Source organism: Balaenoptera borealis (assembly GCF_965194805.1).
Source record: "Balaenoptera borealis genome assembly, chromosome: 8".
In the NCBI taxonomy this organism is placed as follows: Eukaryota; Metazoa; Chordata; class Mammalia; order Artiodactyla; family Balaenopteridae; genus Balaenoptera; species Balaenoptera borealis.
The window spans coordinates 31,543,658-31,569,630 of record NC_138865.1 but is presented as its reverse complement, the minus strand read 5'-3'; the positions used below and the strand labels follow the sequence as shown (position 1 = coordinate 31,569,630).

The window sequence follows — 25,973 nt, the reverse complement described above, 5'->3', positions numbered from 1 at the left end:
GTACATGTGTGAGGTGTAAGAAGGGATCTCCTCTCTTGGTTACACTATTGCCAATAGCTATTTCAGTCTCGTGAATTCAAACATAATTGGTGGATGCTCCAAGCTTAGAGTCCAAAATCATCCACATGTTTTTGATTGAAATCTCCCAAGATCTTAGATAATACTAAAACAAGGGTGGGAAGATGTTATATGGAGAACAAATGGAGCACAAGTACAATGAAATGTGATTTTTCACTTGATGAAACAGAGGTGAATTAGAAACTATAGAAGAGAGTGTACAAAATACCCCAAATAACAGCGATCTAAAGTCCCTATTAAAAGCTAGCTTTTCATAGGATATTTTAAAAGAATCAAAAGAAATCATTTTTTTTGGTTTTAGTTCTTCAGCCTTTTTTTTTTTGTTGTTCCTCTGTATGTGTTGTGTCTTTTATTTTCTGGATATTTTAAAGATTTTCTCCTTATCTTTACTCATCAGTAATCTGAGTATGATGTGCCCAGGCTTGGTTTTCTTTGTATTGATATTTATCATGTTTGGGGTTTTCTTTTTTTTTTTTTTAATTAATTAATTAATTTGTTTATTTTTGCTGTGTTGGTTCTTCGTTTCTGTGCGAGGGCTTACTCTAGTTGCGGCGAGCCGGGGCCCCTCTTCATCGCGGTGCGCGGGCCTCTCATTATCCTGGCCTATCTTGTTGCGGAGCACAGGCTCCAGACGCGCAGGCTCAGTAATTGTGGCTCACGGGCCTAGTTGCTCCGCGGCATGTGGGATCTTCCCAGACCAGGGCTCGAACCCGTGTCCCCTGCATTAGCAGGCAGAGTGTCAACCACTGTGCCACCAGGGAAGCCCCCGAGTTCTTCAGCTTTTTTATAAGATAGCCTCAATTTAAAATAATTACACTCATTAGTTTCACTCAGTAAGAGAATGCAATTCTATGCAATCGGTTTGTCAGACATATATCACAAAATAAAACAACCGAATACAATAATTGAGCATCCCTTCTCCAAACCGTCTTCCTCTCTGTTGCTCTCATGTTCCCTCTTTCTAACACCTAATTTCTATCCGTGGCAAGCCCTCCACCTCGGGTGACGCTTACTGTGTGAGTCCCCATAAACCAGACGTCCATCTGTTCTTTCTTTCTTTCGATTACTTCCGATGATAAAGCCACTCCTGTGTTACTGAGGTGGTGGCAACAATGGATATTTGTAGTGCGCTCCATCTTTTGTATGCCCTTCATTGAAGGCTGCTGAGTTGGTAGCTTCACGAAGGAGGATGCACTCTTCGGCATTTGTACGTGTGTGTTTGGGGAAGAGGGTTTTGTCATCGTTTTCATTCAAAAAGAAATGCTGACAGCTTCACTCCAAATGAATAGTGTATACTTTTCCATGTCATCAATATTGACATTTGGAAATCTTATTCATTAGTCCGTGATCTGGAAGGAAACTATTTTAATGGCTCTTGGCCCTTGCATCTGTGATTCTCTTGTCATTGAATTCTGTAAAAAATTGATATTAACTCTGAAATTTTATACTTTAAAACATTATTGACTTCCTGGGAAGAAGTCATATGTTAGAACCTCACAGCATACACTTCAGCTATAGAAAAACTATTAAGTGCTGTTTATTTAATTTAATAACACAGATCTAGGCCATTGAATTTTTTAGCCAGGCTTATTAAGATATAATTCACATATGATTATAACTCATCCATTTAGAGTGTAAAATTCAGTCGTTTTTAGTATATTCACAGATATGTGCAATGATCACGACGGTTAATTTTAAAACATTTTTGTCACCTCAAGAAGAAATCCCATACCTATCACCCTACTATCCCCACAAGCCTCCTAGCCCTAAGCAATCACTGCATTTTTGTTAAATCTCTAAAACCTTCATGAATCAGCACTTTGCTACAAATCTACAACTCTCTCTGCCACTCTTTCTTTAATTAGAAACTTTTTTTGGAGCAGTGTTAGGTTTACAGAAATATTAAGCAGATATAGAGATTCCATTTATTCTATTCTCCTGCCAACGCCCCATTCCCTTTTCCCCAATTATTAACATCTTGCATTAGTGGTACATTTTTACAATTGATGAACCAATACTGATATATTGTTGTTAATTAAGTTTTACATTAGAGTTCACTATTTGTGTTGTACGTTCTATAGGTTTGGATAAATGTATAATGACATGTATTGACCATTACAGTCTCATACAAAATAGTTTCACTGCCCTAAAAATTCTTGTAATCTACCTGTTCATCATTCCTCTCTTGTCCCTAATTCCTGGCAACCCCTAATCTTTTTAGTGTCTCCATAGTTTTGCCTTTTCCAGAGTGTTGTAGAGTTGGAAGATCTTCTTCCATGTTATCTTCCAGAAGTTTTATAGCTTTGTGTTTTATATTTAGGTCTGTGCTCTATTTTCACTTAATGTTCGTGAAAGGTGTAAGGTTTGTTTCTAAATTCACTTGTTGTTTTTTTTTTTTGCATGTGGATGTCTAGTTATTCCAACATTGTTTGTTGAAAAGACTATCTTTGTTCATCATATTGCCTCTGTTCCTTTGTCAAAATCAGTTGACTGTATTTGTCTTGGTCTGTTTCTGGGCTTTCTATTCAGTTCCATTGATCTATTTGTCTATACTTTTGCCCATACCACACTGTCTTGATTACTGTTAACTTTATAGTAAGTCTTGATTTTGGGTAATGTTAATCCTCCAACTTTGTTCTCTCCCTTCAATACTGTGTCAGCCATTCTGGGTTTTGACAAACTTTAGAATCCGTTTGTCAATATCCACAAGATCACTTGGGATTTTGATTGGGATTAATTAAATCTGTAGATCAAGTTGGGAAGAACTGACATCTTAACAATTTTGATCATCCTATACATGACCATGTAGTATCTCTCCATTTATTTAAATTATTTGATTTCTTTCATCACAGGTTTGTAGTTTTTCCTCATATAGATATTACACATATTTTCTTCGACTTATACCTAAGTATTTCATTTTTGGGTGTTAATGTAAATGATATTGTGTTTTTACTTTCAAAACCCAGTTGTACATTGCTGGTGTACAGGGAAGCAATTAATTTGTATATGTGAAAAATGTATCCTGCAACCTTGCTATAATTGCTTATTAGTTCTCAAAGTTTTTTGTTGATTCTGTGAGATTTCCTACATAGATGATCATGTCATCTACAAAAACAGTTTTATTTCTTCCTTTCCAATTTATATACTTTTAATTTCCTTTTTTTGTCTAATTATATTAGCTGTGAATTCTAGGACAATGTTGAAAAAATGTGTTAAGAGGCGATATCCTTGCCTGGTTCTTTTTTATTTATTTATTTATTTATTTATTTATTTTTGGCTGTGTTGGGTCTTCGTTTCTGTGCGAGGGCTTTCTGGTTGCGGCAAGCGGGGGCCACTCTTCATCGCGGTGCGTGGGCCCCTCGCTATCATTGCCTCTCTTGTTGCGGAGCACAGGCTCCAGGCGCGCAGACTCAGTAGTTGTGGCTCACGGGCCTGGCTGCTCCGCGGCATGTGGGATCTTCCCAGACCAGGGCTCGAGCCCGTGTCCCCTGCATCGGCAGGCAGAGTCTCAACCACTGCGCCACCAGGGAAGCCCCCTTGCCTTGTTTTTTTGTTTTTGTTTTTTTTAAATTTTATTTATTTATTTATGGCTGTGCTGGGTCCTCGCTTCTGTGCGAGGGCCCCCCCCAGCCGCGGCAAGCGGGGGCCACTCTTCATCGCGGCGCGCGGGCCTCCCACCACCGCGGCCTCTCCCGCCGCGGAGCACAGGCTCCAGACGCGCAGGCCCAGCAATTGTGGCTCACGGGCCCAGCCGCTCCGCGGCACGCGGGATCCTCCCAGACCAGGGCTCGAACCCGTATCCCCTGCATTAGCAGGCAGATTCTCAACCACTGCGCCACCAGGTAAACCCCCTTGCCTTGTTCTTAATCTTACTGAGAAAGCATCTAGTTTCTCACTAATAAATATTATATTAGCTGTAGGTGTTTTGTAAATTCTCATTATTAAGTTGCAATAGTTCCCTTCTATTTCTAGTTTACTGAACGTTTTTGTCATGAATGAATGCTGGATTTGTCAAATGCTTTTTCTGTATCTATTAATAGGACCATATAGTTTTTCTTCTTTAACCTGTTTATATGATGAATTACACTAGTTGGTTTTCTTATGTTGAACCAGCCTTGTATACCTGGAATAAATCCCACTTGCCCATGGTGTATAATTCTGTTCATACATAGTTGGATTTGATTGACTAATATTTTGTTCAGGAGTTTTGCAACTATATTCATTTGTCTGAATTTTTCCTTTTTTTGGTAATGCTTTGTATGCTTTTGGTGTTAGGATAATGCTGGTTTCATAGAATGAGTTAGAAAGTATTCATTCTAGTTCTATTTTCAGAGAATAAGCATACATTTTCCCTAAAATATTTGTTAAAATTCACCAGTGAACCAATCTGGCCCTAGTGCTTTCTTTTTGGCAGGTTATTAATTATAGTTTCAAATCCTTTAATAGATACAGGCCTATTGAGATTGTCTGTTTCTCCGTGTGTAATTTTGGTGCTGGAACAACTGGACAGCTACATGCAAAAAAAAGAAAAATGAATCTAGACAAAGACCTTAGACTTTTCATATACATTAAATGGATCCTAGAACTCAATATAAAATGCAACAGGACTTCATTAAAATAAAATAATAATAAAATAAAATGTAATGCCCCGGTAAGCCTTTTGAGATTCTTAAATCATGTGTTTCTCCCTAATTATGCCTTAATTTCACCTGGTTTATACCTCTGCAATATTTATAAAAGAAATCTTGCATGTTATATGTACATGCCTATCAACTCCATTGGACTGTGACCTCGTTGAGGGCTGGTAGGATGTGTCATTCATCTTTGGTGCCAGTTCAACATTTGTTCTGGTACAAAAATAGTAAGTAGAACATATCCTTTGAATTGAACAATGCAGAGTTTTTGTTAATTGAAAATTCAGTTTCACAGGCCTACAATTACTAAACGGTATAGGGACACAAAACTCTTTATAACTAAAACATTCACGAGTCCATTTATGAAATCAGTGTCCTCTCAGCTCTCCTTTGCTCATCGTAGTGGAATTGATCCCCACCCACCAGGTCAGGTGTTTGATTAGTTCTTTTTGATAGGGGAATGGTGCCAATAACCACTAATCAAAACAATTGCAATGAAGTTGATTGCAAGGGAAATAGTCCCATCAAAGGAGTATGATTAGACTTGGTAAAAGAGGGGCAAAGGGAAGGGAGAAGGAAAAGCAGAAGTGTACAAGCAATCTCCCCAAGTAAGGGGGAAGACCAAAAAGAAGGAAGAGTGGGGCAGTGGTGGAGGTTCTCCCCAGGTTCTCTGCAGGCAGACAGCGGGAACAAGCAGGGCAGGGAGGTGGTGGTGAGTAAGGACACCTCAGTGTTGTAGGTGTAAGGACACCTACAGTATGGAGCTGCAGGCTTAAACTTTCCAGAATAAATCTCAGCTTTGGATAGGAGCCTGTTATCAGACCCACCCTCAAATCACTAGGCACTAACTATCCTATGGAAAAGGGCAGAGTCCAAAATTTTGATTAAAAATAATATATGAGCTTAAAAGAAATATAAGCCTATATATTTTTAACAGAGAAACTTAACATATCTACTAGATATTGGGAAATCTGAGCTCTTATGAACCCAAATAAAAGCAGGGAAAAGATAGCAGAGATACTGTTTGAAAGTGACCGGTTTTTTGGTGTGTATGTCCATGCAGGTAGCCCTTACTTTGTGTGCCCATGGTTTGTTGACTGGTGCACATTGTGCTACTCACAATTGCTCCTTGTCAAAGTATCATTTTCATAAATTAAACTCATGACTCATGCAAATGTAAAATCAGTATATGGCACAGATTTAATGAACCCATTAATAAGAGAACTGGCATGATGGTAGTGCTGATTCAAAAGAACTAAATGGGGTAGAAGCTTTTCTAGTAGCTGGAAGAATTCTTAAATAGGATTACTGATTTTAGAGAAAAAATAGCTAATGTTCTGTAGGGAAAATCAGCTAACATTCTGAATTTTGGAAATTGTATTTTCCATCAGAAAGGAATCATTTGCATCCCTACTGAACAGACATTATTTGTATTGCTATCTGACAAAAATCAAGGTACAAATTAACATCAACCCCTTCAGAATTACAGCATACCTTTATCAATAGTAAATAACAAGTTACACAAAGATGCAAAGGTACATGCCTAGAGATTCAGATAATCCGCAGGCAGGCCTGATAATCAAACCCTAGCATAACTAAGAAAGAACAGGCAAAAGTCCCTTTAGTTTTTTTCAGGCTTTTGGATAATTTTCCTTAACACCATTTTACAAAGGTTTTTCTCTTCCGTATCTTACTGATGTCAAGGAGACTAGAATTACTGGGAAGGGTATTCTCAGATATAGTATCAAGTTATCCCATTGTAAAACATACCAAAAACCAAAAAACTAATCTTGAAGCTATCCACATGATTAAAGAAAAACTATACGATTTTGAGCGAGAGCAGAAACTGCTCTTAGAAAGCATAGTATTAGTGAGTTCTTACAGGCTCCCAGGTAGCTACATCATCAGAGAGAAGGAAGCGCCAGAAGAGGTATTTTACCCATGTTTGGTCAATACGAGGGAGTGCAGAATTGCTTTTGACACAGTCTAGAGGCTGACATTGATACCATGCCAGAGACCCGTAAGCATGTTGTGCTTTCTCAAAGGTCTTCTCTGTGAGCTGAGCTGCCTTCGAACTTAGAACATGAATTGTATGGTTTTACCTTGAACAAGATTCTGGAAATAGTTTATAAAATAATATCTGCATATAGGCCTCACCTTGGAGAGAGCTCATGACATTCCTGGGCACTGCAGTGCTACCAGATACCATGAGAAATAGAGGCAGGACAAGAATACCAAGGGAGGGTTGCTCAGCATAGATGACTGATGTGACCATTGTGATGATCTGACCAACTCCAAAGTTCATTCCCATGTCACCACGAAAACATTTTTTCCCCTTCATTGCTGATGTCTGAGAGGAAATTTCTTTCCTCTACCCTCTTAGGTTTATTCGTAGGGGCCTGCAAAGTAAACTGACAAACGACAGAATAATGGAAGAAAAAACATAAATTACTTTAATTAATATTTTCTGTGTGAAAGAGTCCAACAGGAAGGAAGTGAAACTCAAAGAAGTAGTTAGACTTGGGGGCTTATATTCCATTTTTAAGAAAGGAAAGGGGGTTTGGAGGAAAGTGAGTAGGAAATATATGGGGAACCTGATGGGAGATAAGCGCTATTTTCATAAGGTTTGTTTATGTAGACTCACCTCAGTGCCCATTCTCCACCTTTGGGGACAAGAGTCACTCTCTTCTTCCTGGTTCGTGAGAGGGGGCCCCGGTCTCAGGGAAAATTCATGCCCTGCTTTTAGGGAGAAAAGGGGAGGGAAGATTTCTTCCTGCATCTGCTGATTTTCAATTGCTTTCAGCTCAAAACCATATTTATGCCAAAGTGGCATATTTTGAGGTGGCATTTTTTTTTTTTAATTTATTTATTTGTGGCTGTGTTGGGTCTTCGTTTCTGTGCGAGGGCTTTCTCTAGCTGCGGTGAGCGGGGGCCACTCTTCATCGCGGTGCGCGGGCCTCTTATTATCGTGGCCTCTCTTGTTGCGGAGCACAGGCTCCAGACGCGCAGGCTCAGTAATTGTGGCTCACGGGCCTAGTTGCTCCGCGGCATGTGGGATCTTCCCAGACCAGGGCTCGAACCCGTGTCCCCTGCATTAGCAGGCAGAGTGTCAACCACTGCGCCACCAGGGAAGCCCCCGAGTTCTTCAGCTTTTTTATAAGATAGCCTCAATTTAAAATAATTACACTCATTAGTTTCACTCAGTAAGAGAATGCAATTCTATGCAATCGGTTTGTCAGACATATATCACAAAATAAAACAACCGAATAAAAGAATTGAGCATCCCTTCTCCAAACCATCTTCCTCTCTGTTGCTCTCATGTTCCCTCTTTCTAACACCTAATTTCTATCCGTGGCAAGCCCTCCACCTCGGGTGACGCTAACTGTGTGAGTCCCCATAAACCAGACGTCCATCTGTTCTTTCTTTCTTTCGATTACTTCCGATGATAAAGCCACTCCTCTGTTACTGAGGTGGTGGCAACAATGGATATTTGTAGTGCGCTCCATCTTTTGTATGCCCTTCATTGAAGGCTGCTGAGTTGGTAGCTTCACGAAGGAGGATGCACTCTTCGGCATTTGTACGTGTGTGTTTGGGGAAGAGGGTTTTGTCATCGTTTTCATTCAAAAAGAAATGCTGACAGCTTCACTCCAAATGAATAGTGTATACTTTTCCATGTCATCAATATTGACATTTGGAAATCGTATTCATTAGTCCGTGATCTGGAAGGAAACTATTTTAATGGCTCTTGGCCCTTGCATCTGTGATTCTCTTGTCATTGAAATCTGTAAAAAATTGATATTAACTCTGAAATTTTATACTTTTAAACATTATTGACTTCCTGGGAAGAAGTCATATGTTAGAACCTTACAGCATACACTTCAGCTATAGAAAAACTATTAAGTGCTGTTTATTTAATTTAATAACACAGATCTAGGCCATTGAATTTTTTAGCCAGACTTATTAAGATATAATTCACATATGATTATAACTCATCCATTTAGAGTGTAAAATTCAGTCGTTTTTAGTATATTCACAGATATGTGCAATGATCACGACGGTTAATTTTAAAACATTTTTGTCACCTCAAGAAGAAATCCCATACCTATCACCCTACTATCCCCACAAGCCTCCTAGCCCTAAGCAATCACTTACTGCATTTTTCTTAAATCTCTAAAGCCTTCATGAATCAGCACTTTGCTACAAATCTACAGCTCTCTCTGCCACTATTTCTTTAATTAGAAACTTCTTTTGGAGCAGTGTTAGGTTTACAGAAATATTAAGCAGATATAGAGATTCCATTTATTCTATTCTCCTGCCAACGCCCCATTCCCTTTTCCCCAATTATTAACATCTTGCATTAGTGGTACATTTTTACAATTGATGAACCAATACTGATACATTGTTGTTAATTAAGTTTTACATTAGAGTTCACTATTTGTGTTGTACGTTCTATAGGTTTGGATAAATGTATAATGACATGTATTGACCATTACAATCTCATACATAATAGTTTCACTGCCCTAAAAATTCTTGTAATCTACCTGTTCATCATTCCTCTCTTGTCCCTAATTCCTGGCAACCCCTAATCTTTTTAGTGTCTCCATAGTTTTGCCTTTTCCAGAGTGTTGTAGAGTTGGAAGATCTTCTTCCATGTTATCTTCCAGAAGTTTTATAGCTTTGTGTTTTATATTTAGGTCTGTGCTCTATTTTCACTTAATGTTCGTGAAAGGTGTAAGGTTTGTTTCTAAATTCACTTGTTGTTTTTTTTTTTTGCATGTGGATGTCTAGTTATTCCAACATTGTTTGTTGAAAAGACTATCTTTGTTCATCATATTGCCTCTGTTCCTTTATCAAAATCAGTTGACTGTATTGGTCTTGGTCTGTTTCTGGGCTTTCTATTCAGTTCCATTGATCTATTTGTCTATTCTTTTGCCCATACCACAGTGTCTTGATTACTGTTAACTTTATAGTAAGTCTTGATTTTGGGTAATGTTAATCCTCCAACTTTGTTCTCTCCCTTCAACACTGTGTCAGCCATTCTGGGTTTTGACAAACCTTAGAATCCGTTTGTCAATATCCACAAGATCACTTGGGATTTTGATTGGGATTAATTAAATCTGTAGATCAAGTTGGGAAGAACTGACATCTTAACAATTTTGATCATCCTATACATGACCATGTAGTATCTCTCCATTTATTTAAATTATTTGATTTCTTTCATCACAGGTTTGTAGTTTTTCCTCATATAGATATTACACATATTTTCTTCGACTTATACCTAAGTATTTCATTTTTGGGTGTTAATGTAAATGATATTGTGTTTTTACTTTCAAAACCCAGTTGTACATTGCTGGTGTACAGGGAAGCAATTAATTTGTATATGTGAAAAATGTATCCTGCAACCTTGCTATAATTGCTTATTAGTTCTCAAAGTTTTTTGTTGATTCTGTGAGATTTCCTACATAGATGATCATGTCATCTACAAAAACAGTTTTATTTCTTCCTTTCCAATTTATATACTTTTAATTTCCTTTTTTTGTCTAATTATATTAGCTGTGAATTCTAGGACAATGTTTAAAAAATGTGTTAAGAGGCGATATCCTTGCCTGGTTCTTTTTTATTTATTTATTTATTTTTGGCTGCGTTGGGTCTTCGTTTCTGTGCGAGGGGTTTCTCCAGTTGCGGCCAGCGGGGGCCACTCTTCATCGCGGTGCGTGGGCCCCTCGCTATCGTTGCCTCTCTTGTTGCGGAGCACAGGCTCCAGGTGCGCAGGCTCAGTAGTTGTGGCTCACGGGCCTGGCTGCTCCGCGGCATGTGGGATCTTCCCAGACCAGGGCTTGAGCCCGTGTCCCCTGCATTAGCAGGCAGATTCTCAACCACTGCGCCACCAGGGAAGCCCCCTTGCCTTGTTTTTTTTTTTTTTAATTTTATTTATTTACTTATTTATTTATTTATGGCTGCGCTGGGTCCTCGCTTCTGTGCGAGGGGCCCCCCCCCGGCCGCGGCAAGCGGGGGCCACTCTTCATCGCGGCGCGCGGGCCTCCCACCACCGCGGCCTGTCCCGCCGCGGAGCACAGGCTCCAGTCGCGCAGGCCCAGCAATTGTGGCTCACGGGCCCAGCCGCTCCGCGGCACGCGGGATCCTCCCAGACCAGGGCTCGAACCCGTATCCCCTGCATTAGCAGGCAGATTCTCAACCACTGCGCCACCAGGTAAACCCCCTTGCCTTGTTCTTAATCTTACTGAGAAAGCATCTAGTTTCTCACTAATAAATATTATATTAGCTGTAGGTGTTTTGTAAATTCTCATTATTAAGTTGCAATAGTTCCCTTCTATTTCTAGTTTACTGAACGTTTTTGTCATGAATGAATGCTGGATTTGTCAAATGCTTTTTCTGTATCTATTAATAGGACCATATAGTTTTTCTTCTTTAACCTGTTTATATGATGAATTACACTAGTTGGTTTTCTTATGTTGAACCAGCCTTGTATACCTGGAATAAATCCCACTTGCCCATGGTGTATAATTCTGTTCATACATAGTTGGATTTGATTGACTAATATTTTGTTCAGGATTTTTGCAACTATATTCATTTGTCTGAATTTTTCCTTTTTTTGGTAATGCTTTGTATGCTTTTGGTGTTAGGAAAATGCTGGTTTCATAGAATGAGTTAGAAAGTATTCATTCTAGTTCTATTTTTAGAGAATAAGCATACATTTTCCCTAAAATATTTGTTAAAATTCACCAGTGAACCAATCTGGCCCTAGTGCTTTCTTTTTGGCAGGTTATTAATTATAGTTTCAAATCCTTTAATAGATACAGGCCTATTGAGATTGTCTGTTTCTCCGTGTGTAATTTTGGTGCTGGAACAACTGGACAGCTACATGCAAAAAAAAGAAAAATAAATCTAGACAAAGACCTTAGACTTTTCATATACATTAAATGGATCCTAGAACTCAATATAAAATGCAACAGGACTTCATTAAAATAAAATAATAATAAAATAAAATGTAATGCCCCGGTAAGCCTTTTGAGATTCTTAAATCATGTGTTTCTCCCTAATTATGCCTTAATTTCACCTGGTTTATACCTCTGCAATATTTATAAAAGAAATCTTGCATGTTATATGTACATGCCTATCAACTCCATTGGACTGTGACCTCGTTGAGGGCTGGTAGGATGTGTCATTCATCTTTGGTGCCAGTTCAACATTTGTTCTGGTACAAAATAGTAAGTAGAACATATCCTTTGAATTGAACAATGCAGAGTTTTTGTTAATTGAAAATTCAGTTTCACAGGCCTACAATTACTAAACGGTATAGGGACACAAAACTCTTTATAACTAAAACATTCACGAGTCCATTTATGAAATCAGTGTCCTCTCAGCTCTCCTTTGCTCATCGTAGTGGAATTGATCCCCACCCACCAGGTCAGGTGTTTGATTAGTTCTTTTTGATAGGGGAATGGTGCCAATAACCACTAATCAAAACAATTGCAATGAAGTTGATTGCAAGGGAAATAGTCCCATCAAAGGAGTATGATTAGACTTGGTAAAAGAGGGGCAAAGGGAAGGGAGAAGGAAAAGCAGAAGTGTACAAGCAATCTCCCCAAGTAAGGGGGAAGACCAAAAAGAAGGAAGAGTGGGGCAGTGGTGGAGGTTCTCCCCAGGGTTCTCTCCAGGCAGACAGCGGGAACAAGCAGGGCAGGGAGGTGGTGGTGAGTAAGGACACCTCAGTGTTGTAGGTGTAAGGACACCTACAGTATGGAGCTGCAGGCTTAAACTTTCCAGAATAAATCTCAGCTTTGGATAGGAGCCTGTTATCAGACCCACCCTCAAATCACTAGGCACTAACTATCCTATGGAAAAGGGCAGAGTCCAAACTTTTTATTAAAAATAATATATGAGCTTAAAAGAAATATAAGCCTATATATTTTTAACAGAGAAACTTAACATATCTACTAGATATTGGGAAATCTGAGCTCTTATGAACCCAAATAAAAGCAGGGAAAAGATAGCAGAGATACTGTTTGGAAGTGACCGGTTTTTTGGTGTGTATGTCCATGCAGGTAGCCCTTATTACTTTGTGTGCCCATGATTTGTTGACTGGTGCACATTGTGCTACTCACAATTGCTCCTTGTCAGAGTATCATTTTCATAAATTAAACTCATGACTCTCATGCAAATGTAAAATGAGTATATGGCACAGATTTAATGAACCCATTAATAAGAGAACTGGCATGATGGTAGTGCTGATTCAAAAGAACTAAATGGGGTAGAAGCTTTTCTAGTAGCTGGAAGAATTCTTAAATAGGATTACTGATTTTAGAGAAAAAATAGCTAATGTTCTGTAGGGAAAATCAGCTAACATTCTGAATTTTGGAAATTGTATTTTCCATCAGAAAAGAATCATTTGCATCCCTACTGAACAGACATTATTTGTATTGCTATCTGACAGAAATCAAGGTACAAATTAACATCAACCCCTTCAGAATTACAGCATACCTTTATCAATAGTAAATAACAAGTTACACAAAGATGCAAAGGTACATGCCTAGAGATTCAGATAATCCGCAGGCAGGCCTGATAATCAAACCCTAGCATAACTAAGAAAGAACAGGCAAAAGTCTCTTTAGTTTTTTTCAGGCTTTTGGATAATTTTCCTTAACACCATTTTACAAAGGTTTTTCTCTTCCGTATCTTACTGATGTCAAGGAGACTAGAATTACTGGGAAGGGTATTCTCAGATATAGTATCAAGTTATCCCATTGTAAAAAATACCAAAAACCAAAAAACTAATCTTGAAGCTATCCACATGATTAAAGAAAAACTATACGATTTTGAGCGAGAGCAGAAACTGCTCTTAGAAAGCATAGTATTAGTGAGTTCTTACAGGCTCCCAGGTAGCTACATCATCAGAGAGAAGGAAGCGCCAGAAGAGGTATTTTACCCATGTTTGGTCAATACGAGGGAGTGCAGAATTGCTTTTGACACAGTCTAGAGGCTGACATTGATACCATGCCAGAGACCCGTAAGCATGTTGTGCTTTCTCAAAGGTCTTCTCTGTGAGCTGAGCTGCCTTCGAACTTAGAACATGAATTGTATGGTTTTACCTTGAACAAGATTCTGGAAATAGTTTATAAAATAATATCTGCATATAGGCCTCACCTTGGAGAGAGCTCATGACATTCCTGGGCACTGCAGTGCTACCAGATACCATGAGAAATAGAGGCAGGACAAGAATACCAAGGGAGGGTTGCTCAGCATAGATGACTGATGTGACCATTGTGATGATCTGACCAACTCCAAAGTTCATTCCCATGTCACCACTAAAACATATTTTCCCCTTCATTGCTGATGTCTGAGAGGAAATTTCTTTCCTCTACCCTCTTAGGTTTATTCGTAGGGGCCTGCAAAGTAAACTGACAAACGACAGAATAATGGAAGAAAAAACATAAATTATTTTAATTAATATTTTCTGTGTGAAAGAGTCCAACAGGAAGGAAGTGAAACTGAAAGAAGTAGTTAGACTTGGGGGCTTATATTCCATTTTTAAGAAAGGAAAGGGGGTTTGGAGGAAAGTGAGTAGGAAATATATGGGGAACCTGATGGGAGATAAGCGCTATTTTCATAAGGTTTGTTTATGTAGACTCACCTCAGTGCCTATTCTCCACCTTTGGGGACAAGAGTCACTCTCTTCTTCCTGGTTCGTGAGAGGGGGCCCCGGTCTCAGGGAAAATTCATGCCCTGCTTTTAGGGAGAAAAGGGGAGGGAAGATTTCTTCCTGCATCTGCTGATTTTCAGTTGCTTTCAGCTCAAAACCATATTTATGCCAAAGTGGCATATTTTGAGGTGGCATTTTTTTTTTAATTTATTGATTTGTGGCTGTGTTGGGTCTTCGTTTCTGTGCGAGGGCTTTCTCTAGCTGCGGTGAGCGGGGGCCACTCTTCATCGCGGTGCGCGGGCCTCTTATTATCGTGGCCTCTCTTGTTGCGGAGCACAGGCTCCAGACGCGCAGGCTCAGTAATTGTGGCTCACGGGCCTAGTTGCTCCGCGGCATGTGGGATCTTCCCAGACCAGGGCTCGAACCCGTGTTCCCTGCATTAGCAGGCAGAGTGTCAACCACTGTGCCACCAGGGAAGCCCCCGAGTTCTTCAGCTTTTTTATAAGATAGCCTCAATTTAAAATAATTACACTCATTAGTTTCACTCAGTAAGAGAATGCAATTCTATGCAATCGGTTTGTCAGACATATATCACAAAATAAAACAACCGAATAAAATAATTGAGCATCCCTTCTCCAAACCATCTTCCTCTCTGTTGCTCTCATGTTCCCTCTTTCTAACACCTAATTTCTATCCGTGGCAAGCCCTCCACCTCGGGTGACGCTTACTGTGTGAGTCCCCATAAACCAGATGTCCATCTGTTCTTTCTTTCTTTCGATTACTTCCGATGATAAAGCCACTCCTGTGTTACTGAGGTGGTGGCAACAATGGATATTTGTAGTGCGCTCCATCTTTTGTATGCCCTTCATTGAAGGCTGCTGAGTTGGTAGCTTCACGAAGGAGGATGCACTCTTCGGCATTTGTACGTGTGTGTTTGGGGAAGAGGGTTTTGTCATCTTTTTCATTCAAAAAGAAATGCTGACAGCTTCACTCCAAATGAATAGTGTATACTTTTCCATGTCATCAATATTGACATTTGGAAATCGTATTCATTAGTCCGTGATCTGGAAGGAAACTATTTTAATGGCTCTTGGCCCTTGCATCTGTGATTCTCTTGTCATTGAAATCTGTAAAAAAATTGATATTAACTCTGAAATTTTATACTTTTAAACATTATTGACTTCCTGGGAAGAAGTCATATGTTAGAACCTTACAGCATACACTTCAGCTATAGAAAAACTATTAAGTGCTGTTTATTTAATTTAATAACACAGATCTAGGCCATTGAATTTTTTAGCCAGACTTATTAAGATATAATTCACATATGATTATAACTCATCCATTTAGAGTGTAAAATTCAGTCGTTTTTAGTATATTCACAGATATGTGCAATGATCACGACGGTTAATTTTAAAACATTTTTGTCACCTCAAGAAGAAATCCCATACCTATCACCCTACTATCCCCACAAGCCTCCTAGCCCTAAGCAATCACTTACTGCATTTTTCTTAAATCTCTAAAACCTTCATGAATCAGCACTTTGCTACAAATCTACAACTCTCTCTGCCACTATTTCTTTAATTAGAAACTTCTTTTGGAGCAGTGTTAGGTTTACAGAAATATTAAGCAGATATAGAGATTCCATTTATTCTATTCTCCTGCCAACGCCCCATTCCCTTTTCCCCAATTATTAGCATCTTGCATTAGTGGTACATTTTTACAATTGATGAACCAATACTGATATATTGTTGTTAATTAAGTTTTACATTAGAGTTCACTATTTGTGTTGTACGCTGTGTAGGTTTGGATAAATGTATAATGACATGTATTGACCATTACAATCTCATACATAATAGTTTCACTGCCCTAAAAATTCTTGTAATCTACCTGTTCATCATTCCTCTCTTGTCCCTAATTCCTGGCAACCCCTAATCTTTTTAGTGTCTCCATAGTTTTGCCTCTTCCAGAGTGTTGTAGAGTTGGAAGATTTTCTTCCATGTTATCTTCCAGAAGTTTTATAGCTTTGTGTTTTATATTTAGGTCTGTGCTCTATTTTCACTTAATGTTCGTGAAAGGTGTAAGGTTTGTTTCTAAATTCACTTTTTTTTTTCTTTTTTTTTTGCATGTGGATGTCTAGTTATTCCAACATTGTTTGTTGAAAAGACTATCTTTGTTCATCATATTGCCTCTGTTCCTTTGTCAAAATCAGTTGACTGTATATGTCTTGGTCTATTTCTGGGCTTTCTATTCAGTTCCATTGATCTATTTGTCTATTCTTTTGCCCATACCACACTGTCTTGATTACTGTTAACTTTATAGTAAGTCTTGATTTTGGGTAATGTTAATCCTCCAACTTTGTTCTCTCCCTTCAATACTGTGTCAGCCATTCTGGGTTTTGACAAACTTTAGAATCAGTTTGTCAGTATCCACAAGATCACTTGGGATTTTGATTGGGATTAATTAAATCTGCAGATCAAGTTGGGAAGAACTGACATCTTAACAATTTTGATCATCCTATACATGAACATGTAGTATCTCTCCATTTATTTAAATTATTTGATTTCTTTCATCACAGGTTTGTAGTTTTTCCTCATATAGCTATTACTCATATTGTCTTCGACTTATACCTAAGTATTTCATTTTTGGGTGTTAATGTAAATGATATTGTGTTTTTAATTTCAAAACCCAGTTGTACACTGCTGGTGTACAGGGAAGCAATTAATTTGTATATGTGAAAAATGTATCCTGCAACCTTGCTATAATTGCTTATTAGTTCTCAAAGTTTTTTGTTGATTCTGTGAGATTTCCTACATAGATGATCATGTCATCTACAAAAACAGTTTTATTTCTTCCTTTCCAATTTATATACTTTTAATTTCCTTTTTTTGTCTAATTATATTAGCTGTGAGTTCTAGGACAATGTTGAAAAAATGTGTTAAGAGGCGATATCCTTGCCTTGTTCTTTTTTATTTATTTATTTATTTATTTTTGGCTGCGTTGGGTCTTCGTTTCTGTGCGAGGGCTTTCTCCAGTTGCGGCCAGCGGGGGCCACTCTTCATCGCGGTGCGTGGGCCCCTCGCTATCGTTGCCTCTCTTGTTGCGGAGCACAGGCTCCAGGTGCGCAGGCTCAGTAGTTGTGGCTCACGGGCCTGGCTGCTCCGCGGCATGTGGGATCTTCCCAGACCAGGGCTCGAGCCCGTGTCCCCTGCATCGGCAGGCAGAGTCTCAACCACTGCGCCACCAGGGAAGCCCCCTTGCCTTGTCCTTTTTTGTTTTGTTTTTTTTTAATTTTATTTATTGATTTATTGATTTATTGATTTATTGATTTATTTATGGCTGTGCTGGGTCCTCGCTTCTGTGCGAGGGCCCCCCCCCCAGCCGCGGCAAGCGGGGGCCACCCTTCATCGCGGCGCGCGGGCCTCCCACCACCGCGGCCTCTCCCGCCGCGGAGCACAGGCTCCAGTCGCGCAGGCCCAGCAATTGTGGCTCACGGGCCCAGCCGCTCCGCGGCACGCGGGATCCTCCCAGACCAGGGCTCGAACCCGTATCCCCTGCATTAGCAGGCAGATTCTCAACCACTGGCGCCACCAGGGAAGCCCCCTTGCCTTGTTCTTAATCTTACTGAGAAAGCATCTAGTTTCTCACTAATAAATATTATATTAGCTGTAGGTGTTTTGTAAATTCTCATTATTAAGTTGCAATAGTTCCCTTCTGTTTCTAGTTTACTGAACGTTTTTGTCATGAATGAATGCTGGATTTGTCAAATGCTTTTTCTGTATCTATTAATAGGACCATATAGTTTTTCTTCTTTAACCTGTTTATATGATGAATTACACTAGTTGGTTTTCTTATGTTGAACCAGCCTTGTATACCTGGAATAAATCCCACTTGCCCATGGTGTATAATTCTGTTCATACATAGTTGGATTTGATTGACTAATATTTTGTTCAGGATTTTTGCAACTATATTCATTTGTCTGAATTTTTCCTTTTTTTGGTAATGCTTTGTATGCTTTTGGTGTTAGGATAATGCTGGTTTCATAGAATGAGTTAGAAAGTATTCATTCTAGTTCTATTTTTAGAGAATAAGCATACATTTTCCCTAAAATATTTGTTAAAATTCACCAGTGAACCAATCTGGCCCTAGTGCTTTCTTTTTGGCAGGTTATTAATTATAGTTTCAAATTCTTTAATAGATACAGGCCTATTGAGATTGTCTGTTTCTCCGTGTGTAATTTTGGTGCTGGAACTACTGGACAGCTACATGCAAAAAAAAAAAAAAAATGAATCTAGACAAAGACCTTACACTTTTCATATACATTAAATGGATCATAGAACTCAATATAAAATGCAACAGGACTTCATAAAATAAAATAATCATAAAATAAAATGTAATGCCCCCGGTAAGCCTTTTGAGATTCTTAAATCATGTGTTTCTCCCTAATTATGCCTTAATTTCACCTGGTTTATACCTCTGCAATATTTATAAAAGAAATCTTGCATGTTATATGTACATGCCTATCAACTCCATTGGACTGTGACCTCGTTGAGGGCTGGTAGGATGTGTCATTCATCTTTGGTGCCAGTTCAACATTTGTTCTGGTACAAAATAGTAAGTAGAACATATCCTTTGAATTGAACAATGCAGAGTTTTTGTTAATTGAAAATTCAGTTTCACAGGCCTACAATTACTAAACGGTATAGGGACACAAAACTCTTTATAACTAAAACATTCACGAGTCCATTTATGAAATCAGTGTCCTCTCAGCTCTCCTTTGCTCATCGTAGTGGAATTGATCCCCACCCACCAGGTCAGGTGTTTGATTAGTTCTTTTTGATAGGGGAATGGTGCCAATAACCACTAATCAAAACAATTGCAATGAAGTTGATTGCAAGGGAAATAGTCCCATCAAAGGAGTATGATTAGACTTGGTAAAAGAGGGGCAAAGGGAAGGGAGAAGGAAAAGCAGAAGTGTACAAGCAATCTCCCCAAGTAAGGGGGAAGACCAAAAAGAAGGAAGAGTGGGGCAGTGGTGGAGGTTCTCCCCAGGGCTCTCTCCAGGCAGACAGCGGGAACAAGCAGGGCAGGGAGGTGGTGGTGAGTAAGGACACCTCAGTGTTGTAGGTGTAAGGACACCTACAGTATGGAGCTGCAGGCTTAAACTTTCCAGAATAAATCTCAGCTTTGGATAGGAGCCTGTTATCAGACCCACCCTCAAATCACTAGGCACTAACTATCCTATGGAAAAGGGCAGAGTCCCAAATTTTGATTAAAAACAATATATGAGCTTAAAACAAATATAAGCCTACATATTTTTAACAGAGAAACTTAACATATCTACTAGATATTGGGAAATCTGAGCTCTTATGAACCCAAATAAAAGCAGGGAAAAGATAGCAGAGATACTGTTTGAAAGTGACCAGTTTTTTTGGTGTGTATGTCCATGCAGGTAGCCCTTACTTTGTGTGCCCATGGTTTGTTGACTGGTGCACATTGTGCTACTCACAATTGCTCCTTGTCAAAGTATCATTTTCATAAATTAAACTCATGACTCTCATGCAAATGTAAAATGAGTATATGGCACAGATTTAATGAACCCATTAATAAGAGAACTGGCATGATGGTAGTGCTGATTCAAAAGAACTAAATGGGGTAGAAGCTTTTCGAGTAGCTGGAAGAATTCTTAAATAGGATTACTGATTTTAGAGAAAAAATAGCTAATGTTCTGTAGGAAAAATCAGCTAACATTCTGAATTTTGGAAATTGTATTTTCCATCAGAAAGGAATCATTTGCATCCCTGCTGAACGGACATTATTTGTATTGTGATCTGACAGAAATCAAGGTAGCAGTTAACATCAACCCCTTCAGAATTACAGCATACCTTTATCAATAGTAAATAACAAGTTAAACAAAGATGCAAAGGTACATGCCTAGAGATTCAGATAATCCGCAGGCAGGCCTGATAATCAAACCCTAGCATAACTAAGAAAGAACAGGCAAAAGTCCCTTTAGTTTTTTTCAGGCTTTTGGATAATTTTCCTTAACACCATTTTACAAAGGTTTTTCTCTTCCATATCTTACTGATGTCAAGGAGACTAGAATTACTGGGAAGGGTATTCTCAGATATAGTATCAAGTTATCCCATTGTAAAAAATACCAAAAACCAAAAAACTAATCTTGAAGCTATCCACATGATTAAAGAACATCTATACCATGTGGGGGACAATTTTGAGTGAGAGCAGAAACTGCTCTTAGAAAGCATAGTATTAGTGAGTTCTTACAGGCTCCCAGGTAGCTACATCATCAGAGAGAAGGAAGCACCAGAAGAGGTATTTTACCCATGTTTGGTCAATACGAGGGAGTGCAGAATTGCTTTTGACACAGTCTAGAGGCTGACATTGATACCATGCCAGAGACCCGTAAGCATGTTGTGCTTTCTCAAAGGTCTTCTCTGTGAGCTGAGCTGCCTTCGAACTTAGAACATGAATTGTATGGTTTTACCTTGAACAAGATTCTGGAAATAGTTTATAAAATAATATCTGCATATAGGCCTCACCTTGGAGAGAGCTCATGACATTCCTGGGCACTGCAGTGCTACCAGATACCATAAGAAATAGAGGCAGGACAAGAATACCAAGGGAGGGTTGCTCAGCATAGATGACTGATGTGACCATTGTGATGATCTGACCAACTCCAAAGTTCATTCCCATGTCACCACTAAAACATTTTTTCCCCTTCATTGCTGATGTCTGAGAGGAAATTTCTTTCCTCTACCCTCTTAGGTTTATTCTTAGGGGCCTGCAAAGTAAACTGACAAACGACAGAATAATGGAAGAAAAAACATAAATTATTTTAATTAATATTTTCTGTGCGAAAGAGTCCAACAGGAAGGAAGTGAAACTCAAAGAAGTAGTTAGACTTGGGGGCTTATATTCCATTTTTAAGAAAGGAAAGGGGGTTTGGAGGAAAGTGAGTAGGAAATATATGGGGAACCTGATGGGAGATAAGCGCTATTTTCATAAGGTTTGTTTCTGTAGACTCACCTCAGTGCCCATTCTCCACCTTTGGGGACAAGAGTCACTCTCTTCTTCCTGGTTCGTGAGAGGGGGCCCCGGTCTCAGGGAAAATTCATGCCCTGCTTTTAGGGAGAAAAGGGGAGGGAAGATTTCTTCCTGCATCTGCTGATTTTCAGTTGCTTTCAGCTCAAAACCATATTTATGCCAAAGTGGCATATTTTGAGGTGGCATTTTTTTTTTTTTTAATTTATTTATTTGTGGCTGTGTTGGGTCTTCGTTTCTGTGCGAGGGCTTTCTCTAGCTGCGGTGAGCGGGGGCCACTCTTCATCGCGGTGCGCGGGCCTCTTATCATCGTGGCCTCTCTTGTTGGGGAGCACAGGCTCCAATCGCGCAGGCTCAGTAGGTGTGGCTCACGGGTCCAGTTGCTCCGCGGCATGTGGGATCTTCCCAGACCAGGGCTCGAACCCGTGTCCCCTGCATTAGCAGGCAGATTCTCAACCACTGCGCCACCAGGGAAGCCCTCTGATACAATTTTAAGTGAAAATGGTGAGAAAGTGAAGCTGCCAGATGGCAAATATTTAATTTCTGCTCAGTTTTCTTCCATCACAAATACCCTGTGCTGGGCAGAGACTGAGGTCTAAGTGGTCCTCATTCTTCACGCTCCTGGATTCACCCTCTTTGCCACATGGCTTTTCAGCTCCTTTTACTGAAGAGGCAGAATCTGTTCTCCCAACCCTTGATCCCAAGTTAGGTTATGAGATTTACTTCGGTCAATGGAATGCCAGCTGATGTGACACATGAAGATCAGAACAGACTTGTATTTTTCTGCTTCTTCTCTTAGTTCTGTGCCACCGCAGTGAGAGGTGCCTGGGTTTGTTTGCTGCGCAATGATACACAGTCCAGTCATCTCAGATGGGGCCATTCTCTATCAGCGGACAACAGCCTCCCCAAGGCAGGTGTGCAGGAGACCAGAACACCTGCTGAGCCAAGAGTGTGGTCTTGAGACCCCTGAGCTCAGTAAAGTGGTGTCTGCCACTGAGGTTTCTGGTTGATTCACAGCATTATTATGGCAGTAAATAACGGATATTGCTGCTTATGTTTTTTAACTCCCATTTTTCAGTTACATTTCTATTTGGAATAGTGTGGTAAAGTAGATGTCAATGGAGTCAATGTTTTTCTAGAGTTTCTGTATTCCTTTTTAAAAACAGCTTTGAGATATAATTCACCTACTGTACAATTCACCTACTTAAAGTGTCCAATTCAATTGTTTTTTTGTATATTCTCAGAGTTGTGCATTCATCTCCACAATCTATTTTATCAATTTTATTGATAAAAAAAATTTTGGAAATTTTATCAATTTCCCAAAAAAGAGATCTTTCTTTTTCTAGCCTACAAGTCTCCCATCTCCCACAGCCCCAAGCAAACACTCATCTACTTTCTGTCTCTATAGGTTTGTCCTTTCTGACATTTCATATCAATGGGCTCATATAATATATGGTTCCTTATGACTGACTAATTTCACTCAGAGTATTTTCAAGATTCCTCTACATTGGAGTACTTCATTCATCAGTACTTCAGCCTAAAAAAATATCACTGGAATTATGGAATAAACTTAATCCTTAAGGGTGTATTTTTTTAATTATCCAGCACTATTACAAGTTCTCAGTCTTGTTTTCAATTTAAAAAGACTTTTAATGATAATCATGAAAATGCTTATGGTTGAATTTAGATTCAATTCTGTGCAATAAAATCAAATTGGTTATAACACAATAAAGGCCGTATATGAGAAGCCCATAGCTGATGTCATACTCTGCGCTTTTCCTCTAAGATCAAGAATAAGAGAAAGATGCCCACTCTCGCCACTTTTATTCAACATAGTATTAGAAGTCCTAGTCAGAGTAATTAGGCAAAAAAAAAAAAAAAAAAGCAATCAGCAGCACCCAGCTGGAAAGGAAGAAGTAAAATTGTCAATATTTGCAGATGACATGATATTATATATAGAAAACTCTAAAGACTCCACCAAAAAAACAGTTAGAACTAATAAACAACTTTAGTAATGTTGCAGAATACAAAATCAATATACAAAAATTGGTTGCATTTCTATATGCTAGTAATAAAACAATACCACTTACAATTGCATCAAAAGAATAAAATACCTATGAATAAATTTAACCATGGAGGTGAAAGACCTGTACATTGAAAACTATAAGACACTGATGAAAGTAACTGAAGAAGACACAAATAAATGGAAAGATATTCTGTGGCTCATAGATTAGAAGAATTAATATTGTTAAACTGTCCATACTACCAGAAGCAATCTACAGATTCAATTCAATCCCTATCAAAATTCCAATGGCATTTTACACAGAAACAGAGCAAAAAAATCCTAAAATGTGTAAGGAGCCACAAAACACCCTGAATAACCAAAGCAATCTTAAGAGAGAACAAAGCTGGAAGCATCATGCTTCCTGATTTTAAGTTATATTACAAAACTATGGTATGGTATTGGTATAAAAACAGGCACATGGATGAATGGAGCAGAATAGAGAGCTCAGAAATAAACGCACACATATATGGTCACTTAATTTATCACAAAGGAGCCAAGAATATACAATGGGGAAAGGACAGTCTGTTCAACAAATGGTGTTGGCAAAACTGGACAGCCACATGCAAAAGAATAAAACTAGACTACTACCTTACACCATACAAAAATTAACTCAAAATGGAATAAAGACTTGAATTTAAGACCTGAAATCATAAAACTCCTAGAAGAAAACATATACGGTAAGCTCCTGGACATTGGTCATGGCCATGATTTTTTGGATATGACACCAAAAGCAAAGGCAATAAAAGTAAAAATAAACAAGTGAGACTACATCAAACTAAAAAGCTTTTGTACAGTAAAGGAAACCATCAACAAAATGAAAAGGCAACCAATTGAATGGGAGAAATATTTGCAAATCATGTATCTGATAATGGGCTAATATCTAATATATATAAAGATCTCGCATAACTCAATAGCAAATAAACAATCTAATTAAAAATGGGCAAAGGATCTGAATAGACATTTTTCCAAAGAACACATACAGTTGACCAACAGGTATAGTAAAAGATGTTCAACGTCACTAATCATCAGGGAAATGCAAATCGAAACCACAATGAGATATCACTTCACACCTGTTTGTATGATTATCATCAAAAGATAAGAAATAACAAGTGTTGGCAAGGATGTGGAGAGAAGGAGACACTTGTGCACTCTTGGTGGGAATGTAAATTGGTACAGACAGTATGGAAAATAGCATGGAGTTTCCTCAAAAGATCAAAACTGGGACTACCATATGATCCAGCAATTTCACTTCTGTGTATTTGTACAAAGAAAATGAAAACACTAACTCCAAAAGATATATGCACACCCATGTTTATTACAGAATTATTTACAATAGTTGAGACATGGGAACAACTTCAGTGTTCATTGATGGGTGAATGGCTAAAAAAATGTGATACACACACTGGAATACTAGTGAGCCATTAAGAAAAAGGAAATTTTTCCATTTGTGACAACATGGAGGGACTTCGAGAGCATTATGCTAAGTGAAATAAGTTAGAGAAAGATAACCTATGGTCTCACTTATATGAGTAATCTTAAAAAGAAAAAAAAGGAGCTCATAAATACAGAGAAGAGATAGTTGGTTGCCAGACTGGGGGGGTGGGGATGGGGGTGGGAAGTAGGTGACATGAGTGAAGGGGGTTCCAAAGGTACAAATTTCCAGTTATAAAATAAATAAGCCACAGGGATGTAATGTATAGCATGGTGAATATAGTTATTAATACTGTATTGCATATTTACAAGTTGCTGCAAGTAAATCTTAAAAGTTCTCATCACAAGAAGAAAGAAAAAAATCTGTGACTGTGTATGGTGATTGATGGTAACCAGACTTACTGTGATGTTCATTTTGCAATACACACAAATGTCCAATCATTGAATTGTACACCTGAAACTAATATAGTGTTCTATGTCAATTATACCTCAATAGAAAAATTCTTAGGTCAAGATCAGATGTTGATTTTAATTTTAAATTAGAAAAGGACTTTTAAGGATCCACTCAACTCTGCCTCCCTCTTCCTACCCCAAAGAAGTAAAGAAAAATTGTGACCTTTTATGCCTTTCATAAAATTAGAAATTTTGTTTAAAGGGTATAATATATCTCAATTTAAAAAGTTTAAAAAAAAAAAAGAATTTTTTTTCCTGGACACTCATGTAGTTGATTCTGTGAATTTATCCTTCTTTGTGATATGATAGAAGGAAGTTCTAGAATCTCCCTTTTCTCTATATGTATGCACCTCAGCTGCTGCCGTCAGTGGACATGTGTGCAAGATGATATTGGAGACTGTGGTGCTTGAATTGGGTAGAATGCTGGACAGCTGACTCTGCACTTCATTTTAACGTTAAGCCTCTCTGATTCTACTTGTGCCAGAATGTCAGGAAAAGTGTGTTGTTTATGCGCAATCCTGTGAAATGTTTATTAAGCACTTTTGGAAATACCATGCAGTATTGCTTTTATACTTCAAGTTCTTAGTTGTGG

At 38.7% G+C, this 25,973-nt stretch overlaps 1 protein-coding gene across 9 annotated transcripts in view; it reads left to right on the top strand.

Annotated features, from left to right (window-relative positions):
• The window catches only part of LOC309634363 (contactin-associated protein-like 3), a 142,067-nt gene that overhangs the window by 19,110 nt on the left and 96,984 nt on the right, over positions 1 to 25,973 (top strand). The window lies entirely within an intron of this gene.